This window comes from Bufo gargarizans, chromosome 1 (genome assembly GCF_014858855.1).
Source record: "Bufo gargarizans isolate SCDJY-AF-19 chromosome 1, ASM1485885v1, whole genome shotgun sequence".
NCBI lineage: Eukaryota > Metazoa > Chordata > Amphibia > Anura > Bufonidae > Bufo > Bufo gargarizans.
In genome coordinates this window covers 101,990,073-102,003,628 of record NC_058080.1, presented here as the reverse complement: position 1 = coordinate 102,003,628, position 13,556 = coordinate 101,990,073, and positions in this window count along the sequence as shown.

Sequence of the window (13,556 nt, the reverse complement as noted above, 5' to 3'; positions counted from 1 at the left end):
CAGATTACGGTCTCTGCGCTGTCTTAAGCCAGGTGGATGGAAAAGGGGACGAGCATCCTCTTCTGTACCTGAGCCGGAAACTTCTTCCCCGAGAAGTCTCCTACTCAACTACAGAAAAGGAGTGTCTGGCGATTGTGTGGGCCCTGCAGAAGCGTCAATCCTATCTGTACGGCCGCTCCTTCACAATCATTACGGACCATAATCTTCTCAGTTGGCTGAACCGTACTGCGGGGTCCAACGGAAAGCTCCTACGTTGGAGCTTGTCGCTGCAGCAGTACGATTTTACCATCCAGCACAGGGCAGGCAGCAGACATCAAAATGCGGATGGCTTATCCCGGTGCAACTGCGATCCAGACCGATCAGCGCAGGTTAGCGGCGACGCCACCCGTCTTGCGGACGGATGTCTAGCCACAGACGCGGGGGGAGGAGTCACGGATGATCCGCGAGAATATTGAACTGTCCTCCCAATATTATAAATATTACTCTGCCTTATTGATCAGTAGGTCTATTAAACTGTAATTATTTCCCTAGGCCCCAGAACCTACAATTTGATTATTCAGAGCGTCTCCTTCTGTCCTTCTGTTGTACCCAGAGAACAACATAGTCCTTTTGTTCAAGTCAGTCAATAGATGCCCAGCAGATAACGCAATTACAGCTGGCTTCCTCAGGTTGACAAAAGAACTTCCCTGTCTGCAGAGATATCACAGCTAGGTGTGAAGACTGCACCTGGGGGGGGAGACATTTGGTGTCGCTGCCATAAGGGGTCTGTAAGATAGCTTGCTGCAGACAGGCCGGCACCAAGGTTTCCCAGACTGCAACATGAATCTGAGATATGATTTTTACCTTTTTAAGAGAGCCCATGCATCTTACGGACGTAAAAATTACATCATCGTGTCACTCAGAATTCACTGGACGTTTACATAGGACAAACATAACTCTAAGATGTACCCAGGTAAAGTTATGGTGTTACCCCATCATAGAACCAGTTATAATAGTAATATTTGGTATCCCTGAACTCCATATTTTGTTGGGAATGCGAATAAGTGCTTGTTACTTGTATACAGCGGAGACATCCCACGATATGGCACATGCCATATTTCAGAACTGACATTCACCTCAGGAATACAGCCTGCCCAGCAGGCGGACTCTCAATTCCCCGCCTTGATTCTGGGACCCTTTATAACAAAGACCTAGAATCTGCTAAAGGAGTTCTCCACTTTTAACAACACCTGAACAGAACCTCAGCCAGAGAACCTGTGGGCTGAAGGCATATTACACTGGACAAAGGCTTCTTGGACTTTATCCCTGCAACGGACTATTTCACCAACAGACATCTTTTCTGCGGAAACTAAGTATTTTCTTTCTTTTCTCCCTTTTGTTTATTGGACTATACTTTCCTTTAGTAGTGTGTTAATAATTACTGTGCATCTTGATAATTTGTATTGTATATAGATATATAATAAATGACCTCCAAGTCATTTCTCTAGCCATATGCCTGTTTTCAAACACTGCAAAAACTTACCAGCCATATGCCTGTTTTCAAACACTGCAAAAACTTACCCTAGCCTCTCCGAAGGGAAAGCTACTCGGTTGTGTTATGTAGATAGTGGGTTCCTTGCTCCCATAAATTGCAAGGTGGTGGCAGTTAAACTACCCTGTGTGTGGTTCTGGTCCAGTTCGTCACACGCTTACTTGCGGTCGGTCGGCGGTCCACTCCCTGCGCTTTCAGCCTATCGACTGTACGCACTTAAGTTAGACTGTCGGTGTGCTGAAAGTGGCTGGGAGGTCTGTTTGCGGATTGACCACTAGGGGCGCTGTGACGGTTTCGTGACGTATTGTGGCCGCGGCGGTCGCAGTTCGTCAAGGAGTGTACAGTAATACAAATAACCTTTAATATCTAATATTTTTTTAACTTCCACCCATGTATATTCCATTGAATTCAGTATATGATTTTTTGTGGTATTTTTCCTCAGTGTTCCTGACTCCAAAACCTCTAAGTGATTTGTTTCCCCTCTCCAACCCATTTTCAATAATTCTTCCCTACCCACTAAACCATTTAAACTTTCCTTTATCTGACTATATTGTGTTTATTAAATAATAATAAAAAACAATTAGGAACTGCTAATCCACCTTCTCTTACTGGGAGCTGAAGCACTTCTCTCTTTATCCTAGGAATGGCACCTTTCCAAATAAAATCCCCCATTAAACTATCTAATAACCTAAAAGTTTTTTTGGGCAACCTCATTGGGGCATTCTGTAAAATATACAGTATTTTTGGGAGAAAAATAATTTTTATTAAATTCACCCGACCCTGAATTGACAGCGGTAATCTTTTCCAAATATGTGCTTTAGTTCTAAGGTCTTTTATTAGGGGGAGTTCATTTAATTTTTCATAATTTTCTACATTTCTAGAAATTTGTATACCGAAATATTTAAAACTCTCGTGTTTCTCAAGCACATGCACCGTTGAGCCATTCTGTGGTTGCCCATTCCCTAATAACATCATATAGGATTTCCCCCAATTAATGTTTAAACCAGAAAAAAAAACTTATCTATTATGTCTATTACTTTATTAAACTCATCCCCAGTGTTGTGCATAAATAATAAAATATCGTCAGCATACATAGATACTTTTTATTTTCCTTCCCCATATTGAAAACCTTTAAACTCCTTATCATTTCTTATTTTAGATACCAGGGGTTCTATTGCAGTAGCAAATAGTAATGGGGAGAGAGGGCATCCCTGCCTGGTGCCCCTATAAAGGGAAAAAGGCAGGGACAAGCTCCCATCCACCATCACCCTAGACCTCGGGTTGGAATATATAAGTTGAATCCATCTTATAAATCCCTCCCCTATACATACTTTTTAAAACTGCCCATAAATACTCCCACTCGATACAATCAAATGCCTTTTGAGCATCCAGTGAAAGTATAGCTTTGTTGTTGGTTTCTATTTTATTAGATTCAATATTTAGGAACAGCCTTCTTATATTTGAGTATATCGTTCTTCCGTGTATAAAACCTGTCTGATCTTCATGAACTATACCTTTAATCACCTTCAAAAGCCTACCAGCCAAAACCTTTGACAAAATTTTAATGTCCGCATTTAACGGGGATATTGGTCTATATGAACCAGGGTCTAGTTGTTTTTTACCCTGTTTTGGAATTAATGTAATAATTGCTTCTTTCATTGATTCTGGTAAGTCACCTATTTTTTGGGCCTCGCACAGTGTCGCTCTTAATTCTGGTATTAACACCTGCGCAAAGGTCTTGTATATTTCAAAAGGAAGTCCATCACACCCTGGTGTTTTTACGGGTTTCACCGTACCCAAAACCTCTTCTATTTCTAAAATAGATATTTATTTTTCTAGGTATTCCTTTTGGTCCCTGGATATCTCTCTCAGGCCAGTCTGATCTAAATATTGATCCAGACCTTTTCTGAATATTGTACCCTAGACTTATAGAGTTCCTGAAAATAATCCTCCAAAACTTTTTTAATTCCTTCAGGTGAACTAACTATTACATCCCCATTATCTCTAATTGCCCCTATCCATGATTTCCCTTTTTGATTTTTAACTATCCCTGCTAAAATTTTCCCAACCTTTTCTCCCTCTGATGCTAACCGAAACCCTTGGAAGAACAATTATTTTCTAGTTCTCTCTATGTGAAATGTATTTAGCTTTTCATATTCCTTCTCCCATTTTTTTTTGTTATTTCCAGTAGGATTCATTATACATGCTAATCTTGATTCTTCTAAGTTCTTTTCCACTAAATTCCATTTTTCTTTAGTAATTTTTTTACAATAATTCACCTTTTTAAACAGAAGTCCTCTTAGATATGCCTTGGCAGTATCCCAGACTATCAATTTATTAGCAGAGTTATTATTCTCCTGAATTTTTTTTTTTAACTCCACCAATATACTTTCTGTATCTGGGATTAATGATAACCAATGAGGATTGAACTTAACCATTGGCAAATTTTGTTTTTTGTTCAAGTCCAGTTCCATTACCACAGCACTATGATTGGATAAGGCCATAGGCAAGTACTTTATCTTAATCCTATTTTCGGACATCAAGTGTTAATTTCCCAAAACCATATCTATTCTTGACCATGTTTGATGTGATTTAGAATAACAGGAAAACATGGTTTCTTCTGGGTTCAGATAGATTACAAAAATTACTTCAAGGGGCTAGAAGGCGTTAGTCAGACCAGCGAAGTTCTGGAGAGATCTAGTTCAAGGCTGCACCAATTGAGTATATATAAATCAGTCCAGTGCAAAAAGAAAAAAACTGTCCAAAGGGTTAGAAGGAGTTAGTCAAACCAACAAAGTGTCCAACTATCTATATATCTTCACCCCCTATTTTTCCTCCTTCCTTTTCCTCACTTTCATTCAGCAAGGGGCTAACAGCCTCCTCAAATATATCAAGGCTGCAAAATGTCCACACAGCCTGGGTATCCAAACCTCCAACTTCCATCCCCTCTCGTACCTCTCGTACCTCTCGTCTACAATTATATTACAACTTTCCCTACTGTGAGACGAATCCCACTGTACAGGAAAACCCCCATCAATTCCTCTCCTCTGAACCGTCTCTCAATGGCACCCAGGCATCAAAACAGCACAAGATGTCTTCACAGGCGTTTTACCCTCTCCACGCATCAAACCAGGACCTATTCAGATGGATCTGGAGAATGCCACCCTGGTGATTCAGGTTTGTGTAATTCTACACAGTTTCATCAGGACTTACAAATGCTTGCTTTGATGCTGACCTGGACAAATATTTTACCTCATCAACTGTCAGTTTGAATCAGACCCTGAAATGTCAGAAAAAGTTGTTCTGGAATTCTTTGCAGACTTCTTCAACAGCCCAGAGAGAGCTTGTTGCAGCAGATGGATACTATTCGTGGAAGTTGCTTATTTGATCTAGACTGAGGACAATTTAGTAGTGTTGAGCGTGCATGCTCGGCCGAACTGCTGTTCGACTCGGCACATCCGAGTGCTCGGCCAAATACGGATGCTCAAGTACAATTTAATAAGTTTAATAACCTTTCTATACAGTTTTGTCATGTAAAAACTAATTTGCATAAACATGGGCATATGGGGAAAAAATGCAAATGAGCAGAATCTGCCTTGTTTTTCAGCTGAAAAACCATTTGCATGGAAAATTTGTGATCTACACTACTCATGAACAGCGCCATCTATTGGTTCCATAGTTTGTGTAGGGACTCGCAAGAGAAAAAGGACCCATGAGGTGAGCTTGCCAACTTACACTTTCAATCCAATTTTTATAATTAATTGTGAGCAAGTTTCTGTAGATAACAGAATTTGACACAAAATACCTTCTAATACCTCATTACAATCAACCACTCACAAGCATAGCATTCAATAAAATTGGTTCTTTATGCATTTGAAAAAGCAGTGGCTAAATGTTAAAGAATGTCCAAAATGCCAAAAAGTGCTGATATTATGAGATTAATTTTACTAAATAAATTATAAAAACTAAAAAAAACACAAGTCAAGCAATTTCAGCAGTTATGTTAACATCAGAGTTTGGAAGTCCCATAGCCTGTCACAGCAGAGGCACAGACTTTGGGTTTTTAACATTAAGGCAGCTCACCATCAGATAACATTGACTGTTATATGCAGAAGAAATTGTCCAATGGAAAGAGGGCAATTATGCTGGAAACTGGCCAGCCCACTGTTACTTTACATTTCAGTCAATGATATCCAACAGTGAGCTGAAATTAAAGGGGTTATCCGAGACCTAAAACATTAGTTAGATAGCCTTAATATTGCCCCCGAAACAACTTTGTAATTCATTTACATTTTGAATTCTGCCCCAATCGTGCTCTCTGAATTGCAGTCACATGACCCTCCAGCTGGCTTTTGTCCACAACATCTGCTGCCTAGAGTTGTCGGGTCTTAAGATGCACAGAGCTGAAGTTGACGGAACGTCATCAGCGCTGCTTCAAAGCCCGCCTTTGCTGGTCCTCCTTGCCAACCCTTCTATATGTTCACTGTTCCCTGCTCCTCCCCGTCAACCTTCCTTTTCACTTCCAGTGCCACCAGGGGGGGTAGCTAAAAGCTCATGGGCCCTGTTGTAAGATTTCAGCTTGGGCCCCCCTTCCCTCAGTGCTTTGTGACCAGGGAGGCAAAAATAAAACCCCCCAACCCCACTCATGCCAAATTCTTGACCTAACCCCTTCCCTGCAGACAGAGGTGTAACTTGACCAGCATGCACTTTCCATAATACCAGTGTCTTCTTATCTGGCATAAGGGTCTTTGGGCCCCCTTAGGCTCCTGGGCCCAGTAGCGACTGCTACCTCTGCACCCCCTATAGCTACGCCCCTGAGTGCCACGCTTCTCCCTGTCAACCTTCCATATCAATAATATTGTCCTATATTGTTTTATGGATGTCCTCTGCATTTGCGAGGCTTCTCCCACCTATCCTCAAGCCAGCATGGGATATTTTGCAGTTTGACTGCTTGTCTGGACTCTTAGTGATTACCTGCTGCTGCTGTTGAGCCTCTGCTGATCCAATGCCGAGTTCTCCTGTGAGCCCTGTATGTTCAACGGGTGCCTCCCCCCGTGGCCCTCCTATATCGCAACCCAGGTTTAATAGGAATGCTGAGTGGTGTAGTGTGGCCTAAGTGCCTCTTTATGTGTCATGGTGCTCCTACCTGGATACAGCTGGACCCCAGGCTTTGGCTCCAAAGCAATGAAAAAGGGGGAATAATTGAGGGATTGGAAAGAACTTGAGTTCAGACCTTGTGATGTTTAATGGCAGCTTTACTTTGAATAAACGTTTCTAGCAGAGACATGCCCCTACACACCCTTTCCCTGTCTAGGGAATACTAGAGAAGACTAAACTAAACCTAACTGGTCCCCACCCTTCCTTCAGGAAATAGGACTAGCCCACTTCTCTCCAGAGGGGGGTTAGAATGGAATGGTAAGTTCCATTTTATCTTAGATAGTGCTGCCATATTTGCTGCCACCTGCTGGTGAACCAGGCATATTACATGAGTATAACAGTTGCATAAAGATATTAGGAAAGCACATTGTGGATGACATGGACAAAAATATATAGGATGAGACTGTGTTAGCTCATTAAAGACAGTAGCAGGGTGCAGGGTTACATATGTCTTTTTTGTTCCCGTCTCTGCTTCCTTTGAAGTCCGGCTCATGCTACAGACAACAACAGATTGTATGTTCGGTGAGAGGTTAGAGCTCTTCCCTTTTGATGTGCGTTGAGCCCCTGATGTGGATACTGACTCTTCTGGTGATTCCTGTGACCCCTGTGAGTAAAACTGTGTGGTCTGGGACCTTCAGTGATCTCCTGAAATGCCTGTAAATTAACTCTATAAGCATCTAGTTTCCAGCATTTCATACGTGCTGAATCATTTAACTGTCTGTTTGCTGGTGCTCCAATTGCATGTGAGGACCGATATTTTATCTGTACAACCCACAGGCACAATGACCAGGACTCGCAGAGCTGGGTCACGACTTAATGAATCGCTTGGCCAAGATGACAATAAGATAGAGGCTGTTACCTCTAGAAAGGAGAAATAACAGAGAAATAGCAGCGCGGCTAGAAAAATACGCTATGTGCTTGCTACATCATAACAGTGCTCTGGATGTTAAGGAGCCATGGATAGGCTCTGCCACTATGTCTACAGCTGATGCCCCTGTTTGTTTGGAGGAGGATTTGCCTTCGCCCTTAGGAGCTGCATTGCTGTCTCCCTTGGAAACGGAGATTACTGCCCATGCTGCAGTCATTGATACTTTATCTATTGAGACAACACAAAGGTCTGAACCGACTCTGGCAGTTGTGTTTGTGGCTGTGAAACACTGCAATGCCACACTTCTACAGCTTACCTCTTAAGTGGGCAGTGTTAAAATTGATCTTTCTCTTATTCATCACTACGTTCGCTGGAATAATGTGCGGGTGCTGGGCTATCCGGAAAAGCTGGAAGAGCAGAACCCAAGTGAATATTTTGAGACATGGCTCAGGGACACATTTAGAGAGGCTCGACTAACAGATATGAATGTGTTTGAGAGGGCAGATCAGGTTCCAATCCGCCCATTACCATCGGGCAGCCCTCCAAGACTGGTCTTTATAAAGCTGTTACATTATAGAGGTCGGGACACCATCCTTCATTTGGCCAGGGAAGGAAAAAATAGTACAGTAAATGGTGTGAAAATCTGATTCTTCTCTAACTACTCGTCTGAGATTCAGAAATGACAGGTACAATATGCTGACATTAAACGGAGAATTCAGGATCTATCAATATCTTACTATGTGTTTTACCCTGCCAGACTTTGTGTGGTTGCTTTGGGAAAGGTGTTCTTCTTCAACTCACCTCAGGAGGCACTCAAGTGGCTGGATGATGTTGATTCACAGCTTCGTAGTGGCCTCCAGAATCCCTCTTTAAGTCGCAACCCAGACAAAAACGACTGTGAAAATGTATAAATATCATCTGCGGCTGCATTTGTAATTCAAGTGTAATTAAAGTTTTCAGTCATGTACCTTCCACTGAGGGCCTCTGGCTTTTTCTGGTTTGAGAATATATAAAAGTTGAGCACTACGTTTACTAGGGTTGGGTAAAGTATTGCATTTTTGTTGCTGGACTAATATATGCACATGTGAGCGGGAGAGATGATGCGTCCGTTAGTGTGTTACGTTTTATGTTGGACGTTTTTAGGGTGGAGCCTTGTGCAATTTCTGGTTCCCCTGCTATGGCTATATATTTTTAGTATGGGAGGGAGAGTAAATGTGCTGTCCTGGAATGTGCGTGGTATGGGTAGCATGAACAAAAGGTATGCAATATTTAATTACATTAAACGATTTCACCCAGCTATAATCGCTTTACAAGAAACACATCTTACATCTGCTACCGTTCATCTGATTAAAAGGGCTTGGATAGGGCACTGTTTTCATTCTTAAATCACTGAAAGTGCACCACAATAATATGCGACTGACCATACTGGCTAGACCTCACGCTGATGTTAAAAGCTGAGACTTTAGCCAATATATTCCAGTCAGGAATATATCGGAGCCCTGCGCACCCCATCAAGGTGTCTCAGTGTGGCGTGGGTCCTATCGCTAAACTACCTATCGTGTGAACACAGTCTGATAGGTGCTAAGGACCGACTCACAGCCAAACTCCTACATACCTCCATAGTAAGATCACTAATATAATGGGAGGGAGGAGAAGGCTGCGAGCCCCACCTATAACAGGCCACGTGACACAGGCTACCAGGTGCACCAGAATGTTACCAATTACAAGCTTTAGCACATTCAATACATGTAAGGAAAAATCACTGAGTAAAGTGGCCTAAATGGGAGGAAATGCTCAGTATCAAACACTGAGTTTATAATCGGGGGAGCAATTCCTCTGCAAGTGATCCGTTGCTAACGGCAAACCCCAGCAAAAATGCATACAATGGAGGATGTCGGCAGCGGACCACATGCACCACAAAAACATCCTACACAAGATGAAATAATGTGTGGTTGAAAATATAAGAATACATAAATCACTGAAAAAAGGTGCACCACAATAATATTGCGACTGAATATATTGGCTATTGGACCTACTATGGTTTGGGTGGCAGCTACTCTCTGCCTCCTGATCCATACATTCCCTTATGCTACTATAATTATACCCCTGGTATAGAACCTTTAATGTTATATTGTATGTATTTATTGAGATGTTTTATATGTATTGATTAATTATGGATTTATTACTGATGAAGTATAGTGCACTATTTATTATTCAATAAGTATCTATCAATTACAGGTATCTCATGATAATACTGTGGACCCATTAGGACTGAGGGGTTAATCAATTATTTTAGCCCATCTGTTCCCTCTTTTTTCTACATCCCATCTTTTTCTACATCCCCTGTTATTATTGCACCCCGTGCTTATCCCATTCCTGCCAGTGATACCGCGACTCTGATACTACTGTCCACACTGTGGAGGCGATGTGTGTGTATATATTTTGTAAAGGCTTTAACTGGGGAATTGACCTTGGACCTGGTGACAGGCATTACGGCTTAGAATACATCATTAGAACATATCGGTAAAGACACCCTGCATTACCCGCTGCCATGGTAACATCAGGTGACCCAGTATTCATGAGGACTGATCGTGATGACGCGTTGAGGGACGGCTCCAACTTACTGGTATGGACCTTCCCACTAGCGCTATGGGCGGAAGTGACGCGTTGAACGGGCTTCCTGCCTGGGGAATGGGCGGACGTGACGTTATGCTGAGTGCACAGCAGATGGAGTGATCCGGGCGGAGATGACGTCAGGGATCCTACAGTTGTTTTTTTTTTTTTTGTAGTACAGGCGGAGGTGATGTAGGATGTTAATTAGTGGAGCTGATCGCGATAGGCGATTGGTGTATTCTCTCAGCTGCGGCTGGATTTAAAGCGGAGTATGTTGGCCGAATAGACACGCCCCTTTTTGAAGAAGCTGACCAAGGTCCCAAGGTTGGTTCCCCTCTATTTTATCTTATATGTGTTTTACATGACAGCTATGACTCTTTATGTGCTGGATGCATGTGGCATTTAACTAAGTCCGTTGTTGTGGATATGCTATCCACACACTGCGTCCATTTACACTCATGATGGGGCTGGCATGGTAACACCTGCATTATCACTCAAGGCCACGTTTTCCTTTGGCCTGTGGATGAGATAACTTATCTCGATGTAGCCATTAGGCTCACTCAGGCTAGCAAGTGATGTGTGCTTAGGGGATAGAGCCACTTTGTGCAACCTAGGTGGAGCGCTGATCTGCAGTGCCGCCACATTACTGCTGTTACTCATTATACTTACTACTTGTCTATTTTTTTGTCCTTTATGTGACTAATTAATAAAATATTTTTTGATTTATGTACATGTGTGTTCTTGTTTATCGGATCTATTGAGTTGGGGCGGGGGCGGAGTTCCGGCGAGGCACGGCAGTGCATGGCAAAAGGCTGCCGGAATAAATGTCGGACATGTCGTAGTTTTATTCCGGCAGCCTTTTATATAGTCAATGGGGACGGAGCGGCAGTCCGGAGGCACACGGTCACTAGCGGCAGGACCAATCGGACATGCTGTTCATCCACCGGAACAGCATGCCAGAGGTCCGTGCCGCTAGTGTGAAAGTAGCCTTAGTCTCCAGACTCTGATTAGTGTACTCCATCTGTCCATTCGACTGAGGCTGAATAGTCGAAGAAAAAGGCAGTTGTACCCCCAGCCGAGTACAGAACGCCTTCCAGAATCTGGACACAAACTGATTCCCCCGATTTGAGACCACGTCAGAGGGAATGCCATGAAGTTTCACAATGTCAACAAACACTTGTGCAAGTGTTTTAGCATTAGGTAGGCCAGGTAATGCAATAAAATGCATCATTTTACTAAAACGATCAACTACCATTAGAATAACTGTCTTTCCTGACAAATTAGGCAGATATGTAATAAAATCCATAGATAAGTGGGTCCATTGTCTGGACGGGATGGGTAACAGAAGCAGAGAAGGCCGAGTATGTGTCACCTTAGCGTGTGCACAGGTACCACAGGCCAATACATAGTCCTCAACACACTTACGCAACCCTCGCCACCAGACTCTATGAGAGATGAGGTCGGCAGGGGATCTACTCCCATGGTGTGCTGTAAGAACCATATAGTGATGTTCCTCAAACAACTAGTGCCACAATTTAGCTGGCACAAACAATTTCCCAGAGGGGCAAGATTCCAGTGCGTCTCCCTGAGCCTCTAATGCTTTGACCTTTAGGTCAGGGTATAGAGCAGATATCATCACCCATTCCGCCAGTATAGGACTCAGATTTTCAAAATCACCACCTCCAGGAAAACTATGTGACAAGGCATCCGCCTTGACGTTACTAACCCCCGGAAGGTAAGTGACAGTGAAATTGAATCTAGTAAAAAAAACAATGACCATCTAGCCTGCCTCAAGTTCAGTCATTTAGCCGACTCCAGATAGGCCAGATTTTTGTGATCAGTGAACACAGTGATTGGATAAATCGCCCCTTCCAACCAATGATGCCATTTCTCAAAAGCCAACTAAATGGCCAGCAGCTCTCTGTTACCCACACTGTAATTTTTCTCTGTGGCAGAGCGTTTTTTAGAGAAAAAGGCACATGGACGCCATTTACCTGGTAATGGGCCCTGCGATAAAAAATGCTCCTAGCCCCACCTTGGATGTGTCCACATCCACAATGAAAGGTTATGAAACATCCAGCTGCACCAATATGGGAACAGACACAAAGCACTTCTTAACCGCAGAAAAGTCTCGCAACACAGAATCAGACCACACTGAGACATCCGTCCCTTTCTTAGTCATGTCAGTTAGGGATTTTACCACTGTCGAATAGTTCTGAATACATTTTCTGTAATAGTTGGTGAACCGCAAAAATCTCATAAGAGCCTTCAGGTTTTCGGGACAATCCCATTCTAATACCGCACAGACTTTATCTAGATCCATTCGAAAACCCAAAGATGAAAGCAGATAGTTAAAAAATTGCACCTCATGTACAGCAAAAACACACTTTTCTAATTTTGCGCACAACGTATTGTCCCTAAGGATCTGCAATACCTGTCTAACGTGATCCTGATATGACTCCACTTCTGGAGAATAAATTAGTATGTCATCTAAATATACTACTACAAACCTCCCCACCAGGTGATAAAAAATGTTATTCACAAAATGCTCAAAAACCACAGGAGCATTGGTCAACACAAAAGGCATGACCAGGTTCTCAAAGTGACCCTCTGGAGTAAAAGCTGTCTTCCATTCATCCCCCTCCTTGATCCTGACCAGATTATATGCCCCCCCTTAAGTCCAACTTGGAGAACACCTTGGCACCAACAGTCTGGTTAAACAAATCAGGAATCAAAGGAAGGGGTAAGGCTCATGGACAGTAATCCGATTGAGTTCACAGAAATCCAGACATGGCCAAAGCCCTCCATCTTTTTTTTTAACAAAAAAGAACCCTGCTGCCACTGGAGACTTGGAAGGTCTTATCTGTACCCTAGCCAAACTCTCAGCAATATTGTCACGGTCCCTCATGTGACTGATGTCAGGAGATCAAGAAGACAGGCTGAGCATGGAGGAATCTAACAGCCTCCTTGATTTCTCTTGATTCAGTATTGACAGGGTTATTGACCACTTCCCTTTTCTCAGCTGTTGCTTAGTGGTCATCACTTCTACCCTTTCTAGTCTGACCCCTTCCTTCTGACTATGCGGTAGATAGCTTCATTTGGGTTTGGCTGAGCTGGTGTGAGGTTGTCTCTGATGTTCCTGCTCGTCCGTCTCTTCATAAGTTAAGTGTCGCGTTTGTGTTTTGTATTATTCCCTGTTGTTTGTATCTGGGTCTGAGACAGAGACTTCCATTCGTCCATCTGGGGAGGAATGGGTTGTCTCTGGTCCTAACCTTATTCCAGGGCAATAAAGGGGAATAAGGGCCTAAGTATCCTGCATATAAATATTCCTACCTTCAAGGTCTATTCATATTGATAGGCAGTTAGGGCCTGGATCAGGGTTGTTTA